Source organism: Equus przewalskii, chromosome 21 (assembly GCF_037783145.1).
Source record: "Equus przewalskii isolate Varuska chromosome 21, EquPr2, whole genome shotgun sequence".
In the NCBI taxonomy this organism is placed as follows: Eukaryota; Metazoa; Chordata; class Mammalia; order Perissodactyla; family Equidae; genus Equus; species Equus przewalskii.
Genome location: NC_091851.1, coordinates 33,907,886 through 33,925,059, shown reverse-complemented (window position 1 = coordinate 33,925,059; position 17,174 = coordinate 33,907,886). Strand labels below are relative to the sequence as shown.

The 17,174-nt window shown below is 40.0% G+C and overlaps 1 protein-coding gene across 1 annotated transcript in view; it reads left to right on the top strand.

Moving 5' to 3' along the window:
* Positions 1 to 17,174, top strand: part of RIMS4 (regulating synaptic membrane exocytosis 4) — a 126,934-nt gene that overhangs the window by 15,236 nt on the left and 94,524 nt on the right. The window contains exon 2 of the mRNA XM_070588396.1: positions 1,967 to 2,120. The gene's annotated coding sequence lies outside the window, so the exon portion shown is untranslated. The remainder of the gene's footprint in view (positions 1 to 1,966; positions 2,121 to 17,174) is intronic.

Here is a 17,174-nt window from a genome sequence, read left to right as displayed (position 1 = left end):
GCATCTGGCATGTTCTGCCTCCTCTGTGGGAATTGAACTCCGGTTCCAAGGAGTCTAGTAAAGTAGGCAATTCCCTTAAACACAGAATGGGGTTTTTCTGGGAAGGAAAAAAGAATGACCTTGTAGCTGGATGACTGTAGTAAAATTGTTGAAATCTCTGTACCCAGGTTTCCCCATCTGTGAAATGGAAATAATGTTAGTACCTTTCTCAAAGTGTTGTTTAGAAGATTAAAGGAATTAAGACATATAAAATTCTTAGAACTGTGTTGGCCACATCATGGTTTAATGAATGCTAGATCTGATTTCTCAGTTACAGGAACCTTTTGGTTTAAGTCATTTTGAGTGTTGGATGTTTTGATTTTTTTCTACTTGTAACTGACAGTCCCAACTAATGACACCTCACAGGGCTGTTGTAAAGTTTGAATGAGGAAATGTATGCAAAGTTCCTGGAACATGGGAATCTCTCGATAAATGATAAGTACTTATTACTGACGACAATACCACCACTACCAATGAAAGGTTCTTTGTGGTCTTCTCTTATGCTGTTGCTAAGAGCAGGTCTTATAAGAGGTACCTGAATGGCAGTCTGGAGAGAGGTTTTGATTATTTGGGGGTTGCAAGAGGATCCAGGACTCCAAAGATAAAGAGAATGCCAACTCAGGGAAATGGACACACAGATGAACTCAGTAAATATTTGTTGAATAGATGACTACAGGGGTGAAAGAATTTAGAAAGAGGTTCTCTTCTAACAGCAGGAGTTACATTCATAATTCCAACAAGTGTTTGTGGTGGACCGACTCTCAGCCAGACACTGTGCTTGCTGTTGGAGCCACAGAGATGAGCAGATCATTGCTTGTTTTCAAGGAGCTCCCAGCCCAGTGCGAGGGTGCGAAGCCCAGGGACCTACAGGGTCTAGTCTGATGATGTAAATGAGGGAAGTGGGCCAGGTGCGAGGAAGGAACATGGGTAAAAGAAATATTTTACTTTCTTCTTTAATCCACTGCAATAAAAAACAATATTGCAAGAGTTGTGACAAATGGATCTGATATGAGGCCTTAATGCCAATACAATAGGGTGTGGTGGAGACTGAAGAAATGAAGAAACCAGGCTCTATCCAAAGGGGACCGCTGCCACAAGGGTGGAGAAGTGCACCCATGAATGCTGGATTTCTCGTTTCTCAAGAGAAGCCAGAAATCTGGGTTTTTATATGAAATCTCTTGATTTTTAACTTTTGGCCATGAATGCAAAAAATTTAAAAAAACACTATGTGGACCCAAACAGTGCAGGCCAAATAAAGCATGACTCTTTCTGAATGCCAGATCTGAGCCTGAGGGTCCTGTGTATGATTTCCAGTCCAGTGAAAGAGATAGATGGGCAAGTGGGCAGTTTCGACACAACTTGATAAGTGCCAAGTGTAATGGATGCACAGTAGAGCTGTGGGGGAGGGTGGTCTTTGGGGGAGAGATGACACCTGATCTGAGTCCTAGAGGAGGACAGCAGGCCAAGACACAGGGTCAGGTGGTCCAGTCAGAGGGAACGGTACAGGGAGTTCGGTGGTCAGGAACCTACAGGGAGGCAGGGGGAGAGGCTGGGGAGGTGGGCAGGGCCAGATAGAGAGTGGCCTTGACCATATCATCTGTCTGTTCAACGATTTCTTAGTTTTCCCTCATCATAACTCTGCTGGTTTTGATAGAAAACCAAAGGTCGTTTCTGTGCCCAGAAAACAACCATTTCCTGTGATAAAAAGAGCCCTTTCAGCTATCAAAATTGCCAATACCCCTCTTTCTCCTTTCCCTGCTCTGGCTCACCCTCGTCGTGTCTCGCTCTCCTCCCTAGAGTATTAAAGAAAATAAATACTTTTGACCTTTGTCAGAACACCTTGGACTTGCCAGCACAAAAAGAAACAATTTGTGCAGGAGGAAATATTTCAATGCCTCCCAAATGGCTCTCTTTTCTTTATGTCCAGAGCCAAATGCAGTTATGATTCGGAGACTGCGGTGGTGGCCAGCAGAGCCCAGGGCTGGAAGTCAGGAGCCCGTCCTAGTCCCGATCCTGTGGACTGACCCCTCGTGTCGCTGTGGATAAGACCAGGTCACACGTGCCCAACTTCAGCATAACAGGTAGGTTGGATCGTCTCCCAGAACCTTCTCCATCAGGAATCAGGGCCCAGTTCTCTTGTACACAGAGCCGATCTGGACCTGACATCAGTGATGGTATAGCTCATCTAACCAGCACATGCTATATGCCAGGCACCATGCCAAGCTCTCACCATACATGATTTCCTTTTGTTGTTGTTGTTAATTTTTTTTTAAATTGAGATAACATTGGTTTATAATATCATACAGATTTTGGGTGTACATCACTATATTTTGATTTCTGTGTAGACTACATCGTATTCACCACTCAAAGATTACAATCCATCGCCACATATGTGTACCCAGTCCCCCCTTTCGCCCTCCCCCCTCTCCACTTCCCCTCTGGTAACCACCAATCCGATCTCTGTCTCTATATGATTGTTTGTCATTGTTTTTGTCGTCTACTTACGAGTGAGATCATGCAGTATTTGACTTATTTCGCTTAGCATAATACCCTCAAGGTCCCTCCACGTTGTCATAAATGGCAAGATTTCATCTTTTTTATGGCTGAGTAGTAGTCCATTGTATATATATACCACATCTTCTTTATCCACTCCTCCCTTCATGGGCACTTAGGTTGTTTCCAAGTCTTGGCTATTGTGAATAATGCTGCAATGAACATAGGGGTGCATATATCTTTATGAATTCGTGTTTTCATGTTCTTTGGATAAATACCCAGCAGTGGAATAGCTGGGTCATATGGTAGTTCTCTTCTTAATTTTTTGAGGAATCTCCATTACTGTTTTCCATAGTGGCTACACCAGTTTGCAGTCCCACCAGCAGTGTTTGAGAGTTCCCTGTTCTTTATATCCTCTCCAATATTTATTTCTTGTCTTGTTAATTATAGCCATTCTGATGGGTATAATGTGATATCTCATTGTAGTTTTGATTTGCGTTTCCCTAATAATTAATAATGTTGAACATCTTTTCATGTGCCTGTTGCCCATCTGCATATCTTCTTTGGAAAAATGTCTGTTCAGATCTTTTGCCCATTTTTTTTTTATTAATGTTATGATAGATTACAACCTTGTGAGATTTCAGTTGTACATTATTGTTAGTCATGTTGTGGGTACACCTCTTCCCCTTTTGTGCCCTCCCCCCACCCCCCCCCTTTTCCCTGGTAACCACCGATCAGATCTCCTTCTCAATATGTTAACTTCCACCTATGAGTGGAGTCATAGAGAGTTCGTCTTTCTCTGACTGGCTTATTTCGCTTAACATAATACCCTCGAGGTCCATCCACGTTGCTGCGAATGGGCCAATTTTGTCCTTTTTTTATCACTGAGTAGTATTCCATTGTGTATATATACCACATCTTCTTTATCCAATCATCAGTTTCTGGGCATGTAGGTTGGTTCCATGTCTTGGCTATTGTAAATAATGCTGCGATGAACATAGGGGTGCAAGGGACTCTTGGGATTTCTGATTTCAGGTTCTTAGGATAAATACCCAGTAATGGGATGGCTGGGTCATAGGGTATTTCTATTTTTAACTTTTTGAGAAATCTCCATACTGTTTTCCATAGTGGCTGTACCAGTTTGCATTCCCACCAACAGTGTATGAGGGTTCCTTTTTCTCCACAACCTCTCCAACATTTGTCGCTCTTTGTTTTGGATGTTTTTGCCAATCTAACGGGTGTAAGGTGATATCTTAGTGTAGTTTTGATTTGCATTTCCCTGATGATTAGCGATGATGAACATCTTTTCATGTGTCTATTGGCCATATTTATATCTTCTTTTGAGAAATGTCTGTTCATGTCCTCTGCCCATTTTTTGATCGGGTTGTTTGTTTTTTTGTTGTTAAGCCTTGTGAGTTCTTTGTATATTATGGAGATTAACCCTTTGTCGGATAAGTGGCTTGTAAATATTTTTTCGCAATTAGTGAGCTGTTTTTTTGTTTCAATCCTGTTTTCCCTTGCCTTGAAGAAGCTCTTTAGTCTGATGAAGTCCCATTTGTTTATTCTTTCTATTGTTTCCCTCAACTGAGGAGTTATAGTGTCCGAAAAGATTCTTTTGAAACTGATGTCAAAGAGTGTACTGCCTATATTCTCTTCTGGAAGACTTATTGTTTCCGGCCTAATCTTTAGGTCTTTGATCCATTTTGAGTTTATTTTGGTGTGTGGTGAAAAAGAATGGTCAATTTTCAATCTTTTGCATGTGGCTGTCCAGTTTTCCCAGCACCATTTGTTGAAGAGACTTTCTTTTCTCCATTGTAGGCCCTCTGCTCCTTTGTCGAAGATTAGCTGTTCGTAGATGTGTGGTTTTATCTCTGGGCTTTCAATTCTGTTCCATTGATCTGTGGACCTGTTTTTGTACCAGTACCATTGCTGTTTTGATCACTGTAGCTTTGTAGTATGTTTTGAAATCGGGGATTGTGATTCTGCCGGCTTTGTTTTTCTTGCTCAGGATTGCTTTAGCAATTCGCAGTCTTTTGCTGCCCCATATGAATTTTAGGATTCTTTGTTCAATTTCTGTGAAGAATGTTCTTGGGATTCTGATTGGGATAGCATTGAATCTGTAGATTGCTTTAGGTAGTATGGACATTTTAACTATGTTTATTCTTCCAATCCATGTGCATGGAATGTCTTTCCCTCTCTTTATGTCGTCATCAATTTCTTTCAAGAAAGTCTTGTAGTTTTCATTGTAAAGATCCTTCACTTCCTTGGTTAAGTTTATCCCAAGGTATTTTATTCTTTTCATTGCGATTGTGAATGGGATTGAGTTCTTGAGTTCTTTTTCTGTTAGTTCATTGTTAGTGTATAGAAATGCTACTGATTTATGTATGTTGATTTTATACCCTGCTACTTTGCTGTAGTTGTTGATTATTTCTAATAGTTTTTCTATGGATTCTTTGGGGTTTTCTATATATAAGATCATGTCGTCTGCAAACAGCGAGAGTTTTACTTCTTCATTACCTATTTGGATTCCTTTTATTTCTTTTTCCTGCCAAATTGCTCTGGCCAACACCTCCAGTACTATGTTGAATAGGAGTGGTGAAAGTGGGCACCCTTGTCTTGTTCCTGTCCTCAGAGGGATGGCTTTCAGTTTTTGTCCATTGAGTATGATGTTGGCTGTGGGTCTGTCATATATGGCCTTTATTATGTTGAGGTACTTTCCTTCTATACCCATTTTATTGAGGGCTTTTTTTTTTTATCATAAATGGGTGTTGGATCTTGTCGAAAGCTTTCTCTGCATCTATTGAGATGATCATGTGGTTTTTGTTTTTCATTTTGTTGATGTAGTGTATCACGTTGATTGACTTGTGGATGTTGAACCATCCCTGTGTCCCTGGTATAAATCCCACTTGATCATGGCGTATAATCTTTTTGATGTATTGCTGTATTCGGTTTGCCTGAATTTTGTCAAGGATTTTTGCATCTATGTTCATCAGTGATATCGGCCTGTAGTTCTCCTTCTTTGTGTTGTCCTTGTCAGGTTTGGGGATCAGAGTGATGTTGGCTTCATAGAATGTGTTAGGGAGTACTCCATCTTCCTCAATTTTCTGGAATAGTTTGAGAAGAATAGGTATTAAGTCTTCTTTGAATGTTTGGTAGAATTCTCCAGAGAAGCCGTCTGGTCCTGGACTCTTATTTTGGGGGAGGTTTTGATTACTGTTTCTATCTCCTTACTTGTGATTGGCCTATTCAGATTCTCCATTTCTTCCTGATTCAGTTTGGGGAGGTTGTAGGAGTCTAGCAAGTTGTCCATTTCTTCCAGGTTGTTCAATTTGTTGGCATATAGTTTTTCATAGTATTCTCTTATGATCCCTTGTATTTCTTTGGTATCTGTTGTGATTTCTCCTCTCTCATTCCTAATTTTATTTATTTGAGATTTCTCTCTTCTTTTCTTGGTGAGTCTGGCTAAAGGTTTGTCGATTTTGTTAATTTATTCGAAGAACCAACTCTTTGTTTCCTTGATCCTTTCCACTGTCTTTTTTGTTTCAATATCATTTATTTCTGCTCTTATTTTTATTATTTCCCTCCTTCTACTGACTCTGGGCTTTGTTTGTTCTTCTTTTTCTAGTTCTGTTAGGTGTCGTTTGAGGTTGCTTATGTGAGCTTTTTCTTGTTTAGTGAGGTGAGCCTGTATTGTGATGAATTTCCCTCTTAGGACTGCTTTTGCTGCATCCCAAATGATTTGGTATGTCGTGTTCTCATTTTCATTTGTCTCCAGATAATATTTGATTTCTTCTTTAATTTCTTCAATAATCCATTGTTTGTTCAGAAGCGTGTTGTTTAGTCTCCACATTTTTGCACCTTTCTTTGCTTTTTTCTTGTAGTTGATTTCTAGTTTTATAGCATTATGATCAGAAAAGATGCTTGATATTATTTCAACTCTCTTGTACTTATTGATGTTTGCTTTGTTTCCCAAAATATGGTCAATCCTTAAGAATGTTCCATGTGCACTTGAGAAGAATGTGTAACCTGCTGTTTTTGGATGAAGTGTTCTATATATATCTATTAAGTCCATCTGGTCTAATTTTTCATTTAATTCTATTATTTCCTTGTTGATTTTCTGTCTGGATGTTCTGTCCATTGGTGTTAATGGTGTGTTGAGGTCCCCTACTATTATTGTATTGTTGTTGATGTCTTCTTTTAGCTCTGTTAAGAGTTGCTTTACAAATTTTGGTGCTCCTGTGTTGAGTGCGTATATATTTGTAAGAGTTATGTCTTCTTGGTGGAGAGTCCCTTTTATCATTATGTATTGTCCCTCTTTGTCTTTCTTTATCTGTTTTGCTTTGAAGTCTACCTTGTCTGATATTAGTATAGCGACACCTGCTTTCTTTTGTTCATTATTAGCTTGGAGTATTGTTCTCCATCCCTTCACTCTGAGTCTGTGTTTGTCTTTGGGGCTGAGGTGTGTTTCCTGGAGGCAGCATATTGTTGGGTCTTGTTCTTTGATCCATCCTGCCACTCTGTGTCTTTTGATTGGGGAGTTCAATCCATTTACATTTAGAGTGATTATTGAGATGTGGGGGCCTACCACTACCATTTTATGTCTTGTTTTCCGGTTTTCTTCAGTTTCCTTTGTTTCTGGTCCCATGGTTTAATCTGTTCTGATGTAGAGCTGCTACTCTCTGTTGTTGTCCTTCTACTTATCTCCTCTGCTCTTGGTTTTGTAGCCCCTTTCCTTTTTTTGATTTTTCAGGAATGAGGGTTTTCCTGAGGATTTCCTGAAGAGGAGGTTTTGTGGCAATAAATTCCCTTAATTTTTGTTTATCTGGGAAAGTTTTTATTTCTCCATCGTATCTGAAGGATATTTTCGCTGGGTAGAGAATTCTCGGCTGTAGGTTTTTGTCCTTCAGATTTTTGAATATATCATTCCACTCTCTTCTAGCCTGTAAAGTTTCTGCTGAGAAATCTGCTGATAGCCTGATGGGGGTTCCTTTGTAGGTTAGTTTCTTTTGCCTGGCTGTCCTTAGCATTTTCTCCTTGTCGTTGACTTTTGCTAGCTTCACTACTATATGCCGTGGGGTTGGTCTTCTTGCATTGCTAAAGTTTGGAGATCTGTTGGCTTCTGTCACCTGAAGATCCATCTCTCTCACCAGATTTGGGAAGTTCTCAGCCATTATTTCTTTGAATAGGCTTTCTGCCCCTTTCTCCTTCTCTTCTCCCTCTGGTATACCTATAATCCTTACGTTGCATCTCCTAATTGTGTCTGATAATTCTCGGAGAGTTTCTTCATTTCTTTTTAGTCTTACTTCTCTCTCCTCCTCTGCCTGCAGCATTTCTATATTCCCATCTTCCAAATTGCTAATTCTTTCCTCCATATTATCGGCCCTACTGTTCAGTGCATCTAGATTTTTCTTAATCTCCTCTATTGTGTTCTTCATTTCCAGTATTTCTGTTTGGTTCTTCTTTATCGTATCAAACTCTTTTGTGACATAGCTCCTGAACTCGTTGAGTTGTCTATCTGAATTCTCTCTTAACTCATTGAGTATTTTAATGATGGCTGTTTTGAAGTCATCATCATTTACGTTATATATTTCATTTTCTTTGGGATTGTTGTCTGTGTATTTGTTGTTTTCTTTCTGTTCTGGAGATTTAATGTATTTTTTCATATTGTTTGATGTTGTAGATTTGTGCCTCTGCATAGAGATAGAGATTAGTTGCTCCTTCCACTTGTTTCTGCTGGTGTGGTGGGGGAGCAGCTGTTTATACTGCACCAACCAGGAACCCTATCTGCAGTTGCTAACTGGGCCTGGGCCCCTCCTCATAGTCACAGTGGTCCTTTGGATTCCCTCTTCTGCCGTGGGGGCTGTCACGGGGGGGATTCAGGCTGCTGGTGCCTACCGTTGCAGCCCACATAGACGTGCTCCCTCCTTGGGGTCTGCAATGGTGTTATGGGCTTTTCCAGCGGCCAGGGGTAGGATCACTTATATTTGCCGCTCTGTCACTGTCGGCACCCACAAAATCTCACTTGTCCACTATGGGTCACAGCAGAGCTATTGGCATCTTCTACAGTCTGTGGTTAGCTCACCTAGCTATGCTACTTTTGTCCCGGGGTCTTCCAGCCTTGTGGCTGCCGGATGGGTGCTCTCTACTAGTGCTGTGCAGAGGCTTTCACTGAGGCTGCTGTGAGCCTGTAGGGTTTCCCCGTAGGCTACGGAGACGGGTCGCTGGAACTCCACCCAGCCCCAGTCCTGTTCCCCAGGAACTCGGGGAGCCCTTTGCCCTGACTGGGGGATAGCCGGAGATCCTGATTTCAGTGGTAGCTGGTCAGCTGCTGCCCTGCCTGATATTCTCTTCTCCGGGACCCTCCCGGTGTTGTGGATGCTGGGAGTGGCCCCTCCGCTAATGGCAGACAGAGAGTTTTGTCTGCTGCCCGGGCGGAACTCTGGAGCTTCCCCTCCCGGGCCATGGAGCCGGCCTCTGGAGCTCCACCCAGCCCCAGTCCTCTCCCAGATCTCCGGCAATCCCTTGTCCCGCCGGGCGGGCAACGGCAGCTGGGGGTCGCCTCACCCTCTGGGATTCTCTCCGGGACTTTCCCGGAGTTGTGAATGCTGGGCGTAGCCCCTCCACTAATGGCAGACAGAGAGTTTTGTCTGCTGCCTGGGCGGAACTCTGGAGCTTCCCCTCCGGGGCGCAGAGCCGGCCTCTGGACTTCACCCACCCCCAGTCCTCTCTGAGATCTCTGGCAATCCCTTGCCCGGCCGTGCAGGCAGTGGCAGCCAGGGGACCGCCATGCCCTCTGTGATTCTCTCTGGGACCCTTGGGGCACCGTGGACACCAGGCGGGATCTCCCCGCCAATGGCGGGGCGAGACTCTCCCCGCAGGCTCAAGTGTGTAACTCTAGAGTTTCCCTCTGCGTTTAGGAGTAATTGCGGGGGGTTTAGGTAGGGTTCTGGTCACCTGTTTCCACCATCACTCCTCTGGTGTGTGCTCGCTCCTGCCCTAGGTGTGTGTTGATCTTCTGGGGGCGTCCATTGGAAGAAAGCAGCTTGCAGGTACTAGGCTGTTCGGTCAGGGTCGGAGAGTTTTCACCTATCTCCACCTCCTCCCAGGGGGAAGTCCGTCTGCCTTCTGATGTATAGTCGCGTGGGTCTCTCAGACATCCTGAGATGCTATCTGGATATCCTTTGTTAAGCAATGAGTGTCCAAATAATTGTAGACTTGAAGGGGGAGAGACAAAGAGGACTACTCACAGCACCATCTTGGATCTTCTCCTCTCTTTTGCCCATTTTTTAATTGGGTTGTTAGTTTTTTTTGTTGTTGGGATGTATGACTTCTTTATATATTTTGGATATTAACCCCTTATCAGATATATGGTTTGCAAATATCTTCTCCCAATTGTTAGGTTGCCTTTTTGTTTCGTTGATGGTTTCCTTTGCTGTGCAGAAGATTTTTAGTTTGATGTAGTCCCATTTATTTATTTTTTCTGTTGTTTCCCTTGCCTGCTCAGACATGGTATTTGAAAATGTGCCATGAGACTGATGTCGAAGAGTGTACTGACTATGTTTTCTTCTAGAAGTTTTATGGTTTCAGGTCTTACATTCAAGTCTTTAATCCATTTTGAGTTAATTTTTGTGTATAGTATAAGACAGTGGTCTACTTTCATTCTTTTGCATCTGCCTGTCCAGTTTTGCCAACACCATTTATTGAAGAGACTTTCCTTTATCCATTGTATGTTCTTGGCTCCCTGGTTGAAAATTAGCTGTCCATAGACATGTGGGTTTACTTCTGGACTCTTGATTCTGTTCCATTGATCTGTGTGTCTGTTTTTGTGCCAGTACCATGCTGTTTTGATTACTATAGCTTTGTAGTATATTTAGAAATCAGGGAGTGTGATACCTCCAGCTTTGTTCTTTTTTCTCAGTATTCCTTTGGCTATTCAGGGTTTTTTGTTGTTCCATATATATTTTAGGATTCTTCATTGTATTTCTGTGAAAAATGTCATTGGAACTTTGATAGGGATTGCACTGACTCTGTAGATTGCTTTAGGAAGTACAGACATTTTAACTATGTTAATTCTTCCAATCCAAGAGCACAGAATATCTTTCCATTTCTTTGTGTCTTCAATTTCTTTTAACAATATTTTGTAGTTTTCAATGTACAGATCTTTCACCTCTTTGGTTAAATTTATTTCTAGATATTTCATTCTTTTTGTTGTGCTTGTAAATGGGATTGTATTCTTAATTTCTCTTTCTGCTACTTCATTGTTAGTGTATAGAAACACAACTGATTTTTGTATGTTGATTTTGTATCCTGCAACTTTACTGTACTCATTTATTATTTCTAAAAGTTTTTTGGTGGATTTTTCTGTATATAAAATCATGTCATCTGCAAATAGTGACAGTTTCACTTCTTACTTTCCATTTGGATCCCTTTTATTTCTTTTTCTTGCCTGATTGCTCTGGCTAGGACTTCTAGTACTATGTTAAATAAGAGCGGTGAAAGTGGGCATCCTTGTCTGGTTCCTGTTCTTAGAGGGATAACTTTCAGTTTTTCTCCATTGAGTATGATATAAGCTGTGAGTTTGTCATATGTGTTCTTTATTATATTGAGATATTTTCCTTCTATATCCATTTTATTCAGAGTTTTTATCATAAATGCATGCTGTATCTTGTCAAATGCTTTCTCTATATCTATTGAGATGATCATACTCTTTTTATGATTTTATTCTTTATTTTTTTAATTCATCACATTATCACATTGACTGATTTGTGGATTTGAACCATCCTTGCATCCCTGAAATAAATCTACTTGATCGTGGTGTGTGATCTTTTTAATGTATTGTTGTATTCGATTTGCTAGTATTTTGGTGAGGATTTTTGCATCCATGTTCATCAGTGATATTGGCCTGTAATTTTCTTTTTTTGTGTTTTCCTTGTCTGGTTTTGGTATCAGGGTAATGTTGGCTTCATAGAATAAGTTAAGAAGCTTCCCCTCCTCTTCAGTTTTTTGCAATAGTTTGAGAAGAATAGGTATTAAGTGTTCTTTGAATGTTTGGTAGAATTCACCAGGGAAGCTGTCTGGTCCTGGACTTTTATTTTTTGGAGGTTTTTGATTATCGTTTTCATCTCATTACTGTTGATTGGCCTATTCAAATTCTCCGTTTCTTCTTGATTCAGTTTTGGAAGGTTGTACGAGTCTGAGAATTTACCCATTTCTTCTAGATATCCAGTTTGTTGGCATATAGCTTTTTGTAGTATTCCCTTACAATCTTTCGTGTTTCTGAGGTGTCCATTATAATTTCTCCTCTTTGATTTCTGATTTTATTCATTTGAGCCTTCTCTCTTTTTTTCTTGGTGAGTCTAGCCAAAGGTTTGTCAATTTTGTTTATCTTCTCAAAGAACAAGCTCTTAGTTTCATTGATTTTTTTTCTATTTTTTTGGTCCCTATTTCATTTATTTCTGCTCTGATTTTTATTATTTCCTTCCTTCTACTGATTTGGGGCTTCCTTTGTTCTTTTTTTTTTTTTTCCAGTTCCTTTAGATGCACTGTTAGATTGTTTGTTTGAGATTTTTCTTGTTTGTTGAGGTAGCCTGTATTGCTATAAACTTCCCACTTAGAATCGCTTCAGCCGTATCTCATAAATTTTGGCATGTCGTATTTTCATTCGTCTCCAAGTAGTTTGTGATTTCTCCTTTGATTTCTTCATTGACCAAATCGTTGTTCGGTAGCATTTAGTTTAATCTCCACATATTTGTGGCTTTTCCAATTTTCTTCCTGTAGTTGATTTCTAGTTTCATACTGTTGTTGTCAGAAAAGATGATTGGCATTATTTTAATCTTCTTAAATTTATTGAGACTTGTTTTGTGCCCTAATGTATGATCTATCCTGGAGAATGTTCCATGTGCATTTGAAAAGAATGTGTATTCTGTGGTTTTTGGATGGAATGTTCTGTATACATCTACTAAGTCCCTCTGGTCTAATGTGTCATATAAGGCCAATGTTTCCCTATTGATCTTCTGTTTGGATGATCTATCCATTGGTGTAAGTGGAGTGCTAAAGTCTCCTACTATTATTGCGTTACTGTCTATTTCTCCTTTTATGTCAATTAATAATTGCTTTATATATTTAGGTGCTCCTATGTTGGGTGGATATTTACAGGTGTTATATCCTCTTGTTGGATCGTTCCCTTTATCAGTGCCAGCCTGGACGTTGTTCATTAGTGCCTTTCTTTGGCTCTTGTTACAGTTTTTTTAAAGTCTGTTTTTTCTGATATAACTATTGCTACCCCAGCTTTCTTTTCATTGCTGTTTGCATTCACCATTCATGATTTCACATAATCCCCACAAATGTCTCACCCTACTTTATTGAAAAGGAAGCTGAAGTCCAGGGAAGTTAAGTGATGGGAACTTGCCAAATGTGGTGAAGCTTGTATATCTGTCCTCAAAGACTATGTGATTTGAAACAAAATATAGTTCATTCCAATGGTCACTTCTATGTGTCAATTTGACTGGGCTAAGGGATGCCCAGATAGCTGGTAAAACATTATTTCTGGATGTGTCTGTGAGGATGTCTCTAGAAGAGATTAGCATTTGAATAAGTAGACTGAGTAAAGAAGATTCCTCTCACCAATGTGGGTGGGCATTGTCCAATCCACTGAGGGCTTGAATAGAGTAAAAAGGCAGAGGAAGGGCAAATTTGCTCTGTCTGAGCAGGGAAGTCCATCTTCTCCTGCCCTTGGACTTTGGCAGTCCTTGTTCTCAGGTCTTTAGACTCAGACCAGGACTTACACCAGTGGCTCCCCTGGTTCTCAGGCCTTCAGACTGGAACTGAATTACACCACTAGCTTTCCTGGGTCTCCAGTTTACAGACAAAGAAATGTCTGTATGTGACCCAATTTCTATACTAAATCTCACACACATGCATGTGCTCTCTGTCTCTGTCTCTGTCTCTTGACACACACGCACATATGTGTATATATACATAGATATCTATCTCTATACACATATATCTCCTATTGGTTCTATTTCTCTGAAGAGCCCTAATACATTCATATACACAATAACATATTAAACAGCACAGGAAAGTCTACCACGAAAAGCAAACTCTTGTCCCCATTTCCCAACTCCTTGAGTCAACCTCTTTTAATCATTTTGATTTTCTGGTGATTATCTCCATAAATGTAAACAATAGCTAGACCGTATTTATTGTCTGTAAAGTTTACTTATACTTCCTGCTTTCTCCATCTCCAATAATTTGATATTTATATACTTATTTGTAGCTCTCCTTTCTCCTCATGAATTCAATAAACATAACCTATATTTTCTTCTTTCATCATCTGGACAATATCTTTTGACCCCCCACTTTCTAAAATGAAGGTATGAGCAATATTTCTTTTTTCTCAATCTTTCCTTCCTCCTTCTATTTTCCACTCTTTGTCAGCCTCATTTTATTTTTAAATTGTCATTTTGTTTAATGCAGTAGAGATTCAAAAGCTCCCCTCTATCCAGTTCTCCCTCCTTTTGGACACAGAGGATTATGTTCCCCTACTCACTGTAGTTGCATATAATAACCATGTGACTAATTCTGGCCAATGGATCGTGGGAGGAAGTGACCTTTGTTATTTCTGGGCTGGACTGGCGTGAGCTCCTCCTCCCATGTGCAGACACACATATTCTCTGCCTGCTGTCATGCCTGGCAACATTCCATACGGAAGAGCCTCTGTCAGCCCAGGTCCCAGGAGAACAGAGTCCCCACCCCACTCCCATCAATATACAGTTTACATGTGGTATGAGGGAGACATAAATCTTTGTCGTCCTAAGCCTCTGACAGTTTGGGGGTTATTTGTTATTGCAGCATAACCAAGCATGTCCTCACTGATGCGGTTAACATTATATCCTGTCCTGCAACTACAACCAAGACTTCAATGCTTTGCCCATACTTTAAACAGACAGATTACAAAAAAGACAAACTTTCTCTGTCCTGGCAAGTCTAAAAATGTCTTTATTGGCCTTCACACTAGATTATGTTTGGGTGTAATTAGAATTCTAAGTTAAAAACCTTTTTCAGAACTTTCAAAATACTGCACTATTGGCATTGGGCTTTTGACTTCTTATGAGAAATCTAATACTTGTCTCAGTTGTTTTCCTTCATAGATGAATATTTTTTAAATCCACGGAAAACTTTTAGAATCTTTAAAATGTATTGTGTCTGACAGAGTCTCTTAACTTTTTTCTTGTATTCTCTCTCTCTTTGTCTTTTCCATCTCTGTCTTTTTGTTTTGTGTTTGGAGGACTTCTTTCAACTTTAACTTTCAGCCATATATTAAAGTTTTCATTTTAGTAATAATATATATTTGAGAAATTTTAATACATATTTATGTAAGTATAAAAAACAGAAAAAGGCATGAATCACAAGTGTACAATGGATGAATTATCACAAAGTGAACACACCCAGGTAACATCATTGTCAAGAAATAGATTATTATCAGCAAGTAATCGGCCTCTTGTGCTGTCTCCTAACCACTACCCATCCCTTCTCCCCAAAGATTATCCTTTCTTCTGTTCTAACAATGTCAATTAGTTCCCCCTGTTTTTGAAACTTTATAAAATGGAATCATACAGCAAGTCATTTATCCTCTTGAGGCCCCAATTTCCTCAGCTGTAAATTGGGAGTGAAAATATAACTGAAAGAACATGGTATATTACAGGTGCTGAGTGCATGTGTGTTAAATCTGTATATCTCACTTTACCTTAAATCAGTTTCACCTATTTTTCTTACCTCTGGTGGACTCATGGCATAAAAACAGGCAATATAATCAATTAGCCAGAGAACCTACAGTCACTGGATCTGATGTGGGGCAGACTGGGAGGTGGAAAGCCACTAAGTAGGAGAGGAACATTTTCTTCAGATACTGTATTTCACAATGAATGAGAATTCCTGTTGTTCCACATCCTCACCAGCATTTGATGATTGTCAGTGTTTCAGAGTTTGACCATTCTAATAGTTGTGTGGTGGTATCTCATTGCACTTAATTTGCATTTCCCTGATGATGTATGATGTGGAATATATTTTCGTATGCTTATTTACCATCTATATATCATCTTTGGTGAGGTGTCTGTTAAGATCTTTAACTCTTAATCGGATTTTTGTTTTCTTATTGTTGAGTTTTGAGAGTTCTTTGTATATTTTGGATAACAGTCCTTTATCAGATGTATCTTTTGCAAATATTTTCTCCCAGTCTGTAGCTTGTCTTCTCATTCTCCTCACATTGTCTTTTACAGAGCAGAAGTTTTTAATTTTAATGAAGTCCAGCTTATCAATTCTTTCTTTCATGGATCGTGCCTTTGGTATTGTATCTAAAAAGTCATCACCATACCCAAGGTTTTCTCCTGTTATCTTCTAGGAGTTTGGGGTATGTATAGTTTTAACGTAACCTCTGGCTTTTGCCCCATCCAACTGGTTTCCAACAATGCCCTTGGCATATTGTCCTCCTGCATTCATGGCAATGTTAACATTCTATAACCTTCTCTTCCTTATCTTGCTGAGAAGGCAATTTCAGCCCAGCATTTAAAGTCTCCAGGTACTTATGTCCTCCAGATTACTCCCTCTCTCTTTACAAGCTTCTTATCAAATTCAATTGAGACTTACACTCTGTAACCAAGATTTATTTGACTCTACACAGGCTTAGGAGCTGATGTCTTCTCTAAGAGGTGGAATGGCATTTAGCAAGCTCACAGGACTGATGGGGGAAATCGGAATGTCAATGTATTCACTGATAACAAGAAATATAATTGTTAAGCAGACTGGAATATTCTCATCAGCATGACCAGCACATTCTTTCCCGAAGGCAGATCTAAGTGAAAAGACAAATTATACAAAGAAGGTGGCTTGGTGAGTGTTTGATCATTCAGCGCTATTGACTAAGAGCCTGTGACGTGTCAAGCATTGTGCTGGACACTCAGCAGAGAACAGTGAGTAAGAGAGAAGGGGCTCTGTGCTTACAGATCCTAAGGTGCAGGGAGAAGACAGGCCCTGAAGCGGTAATGAGACTTCCAGGTAAAAAAGACTGCACGCCTCAGCCTCTTCTTCCCCTCTGAACCCACGAAAATAAGAGTACAGGGATTTTTTTTTTTAAAGACAATGAACTAAGACCGAGGTCAACAAACTTAGGTCCATGGGCCAAATCTTGCTTCTGCCTGTTTATATACAGCCTGTAAACTAAGTATAGTTTTACACTCGCAAATGGTTGGAAAAAAAATCAAAAGAAGAATAATATCTTATGTCACATAAAATGATATGAAATTCAGATTTCAGTGTACATAAATCAAGTCTTGTTGGAATGCAGTTATGTGTTCCAATGTGTTCTATGTGTTGTCTATGGCTGCCTTCATGCTACAATGACACGGTTGAATAGATGCGAGGGAGCAAAGCCAAAAATGTTTACTATCTGGCCCTTCACAGAAAAAGTTTGCCAAAAATCCTGTTCTAGAGCAGCACCGTTTAATGGAACTTTCTGCAATGGCAGAAATGTCATGCGCTGTTCAACACAGTAGCCGGCAAGTAGCTCCATGCAGCTATTGAGCACTTAATATATGGCTAGTGTGACTAAGGATCTGGAAGTTTATTTCATTTTATTGTAATTAATT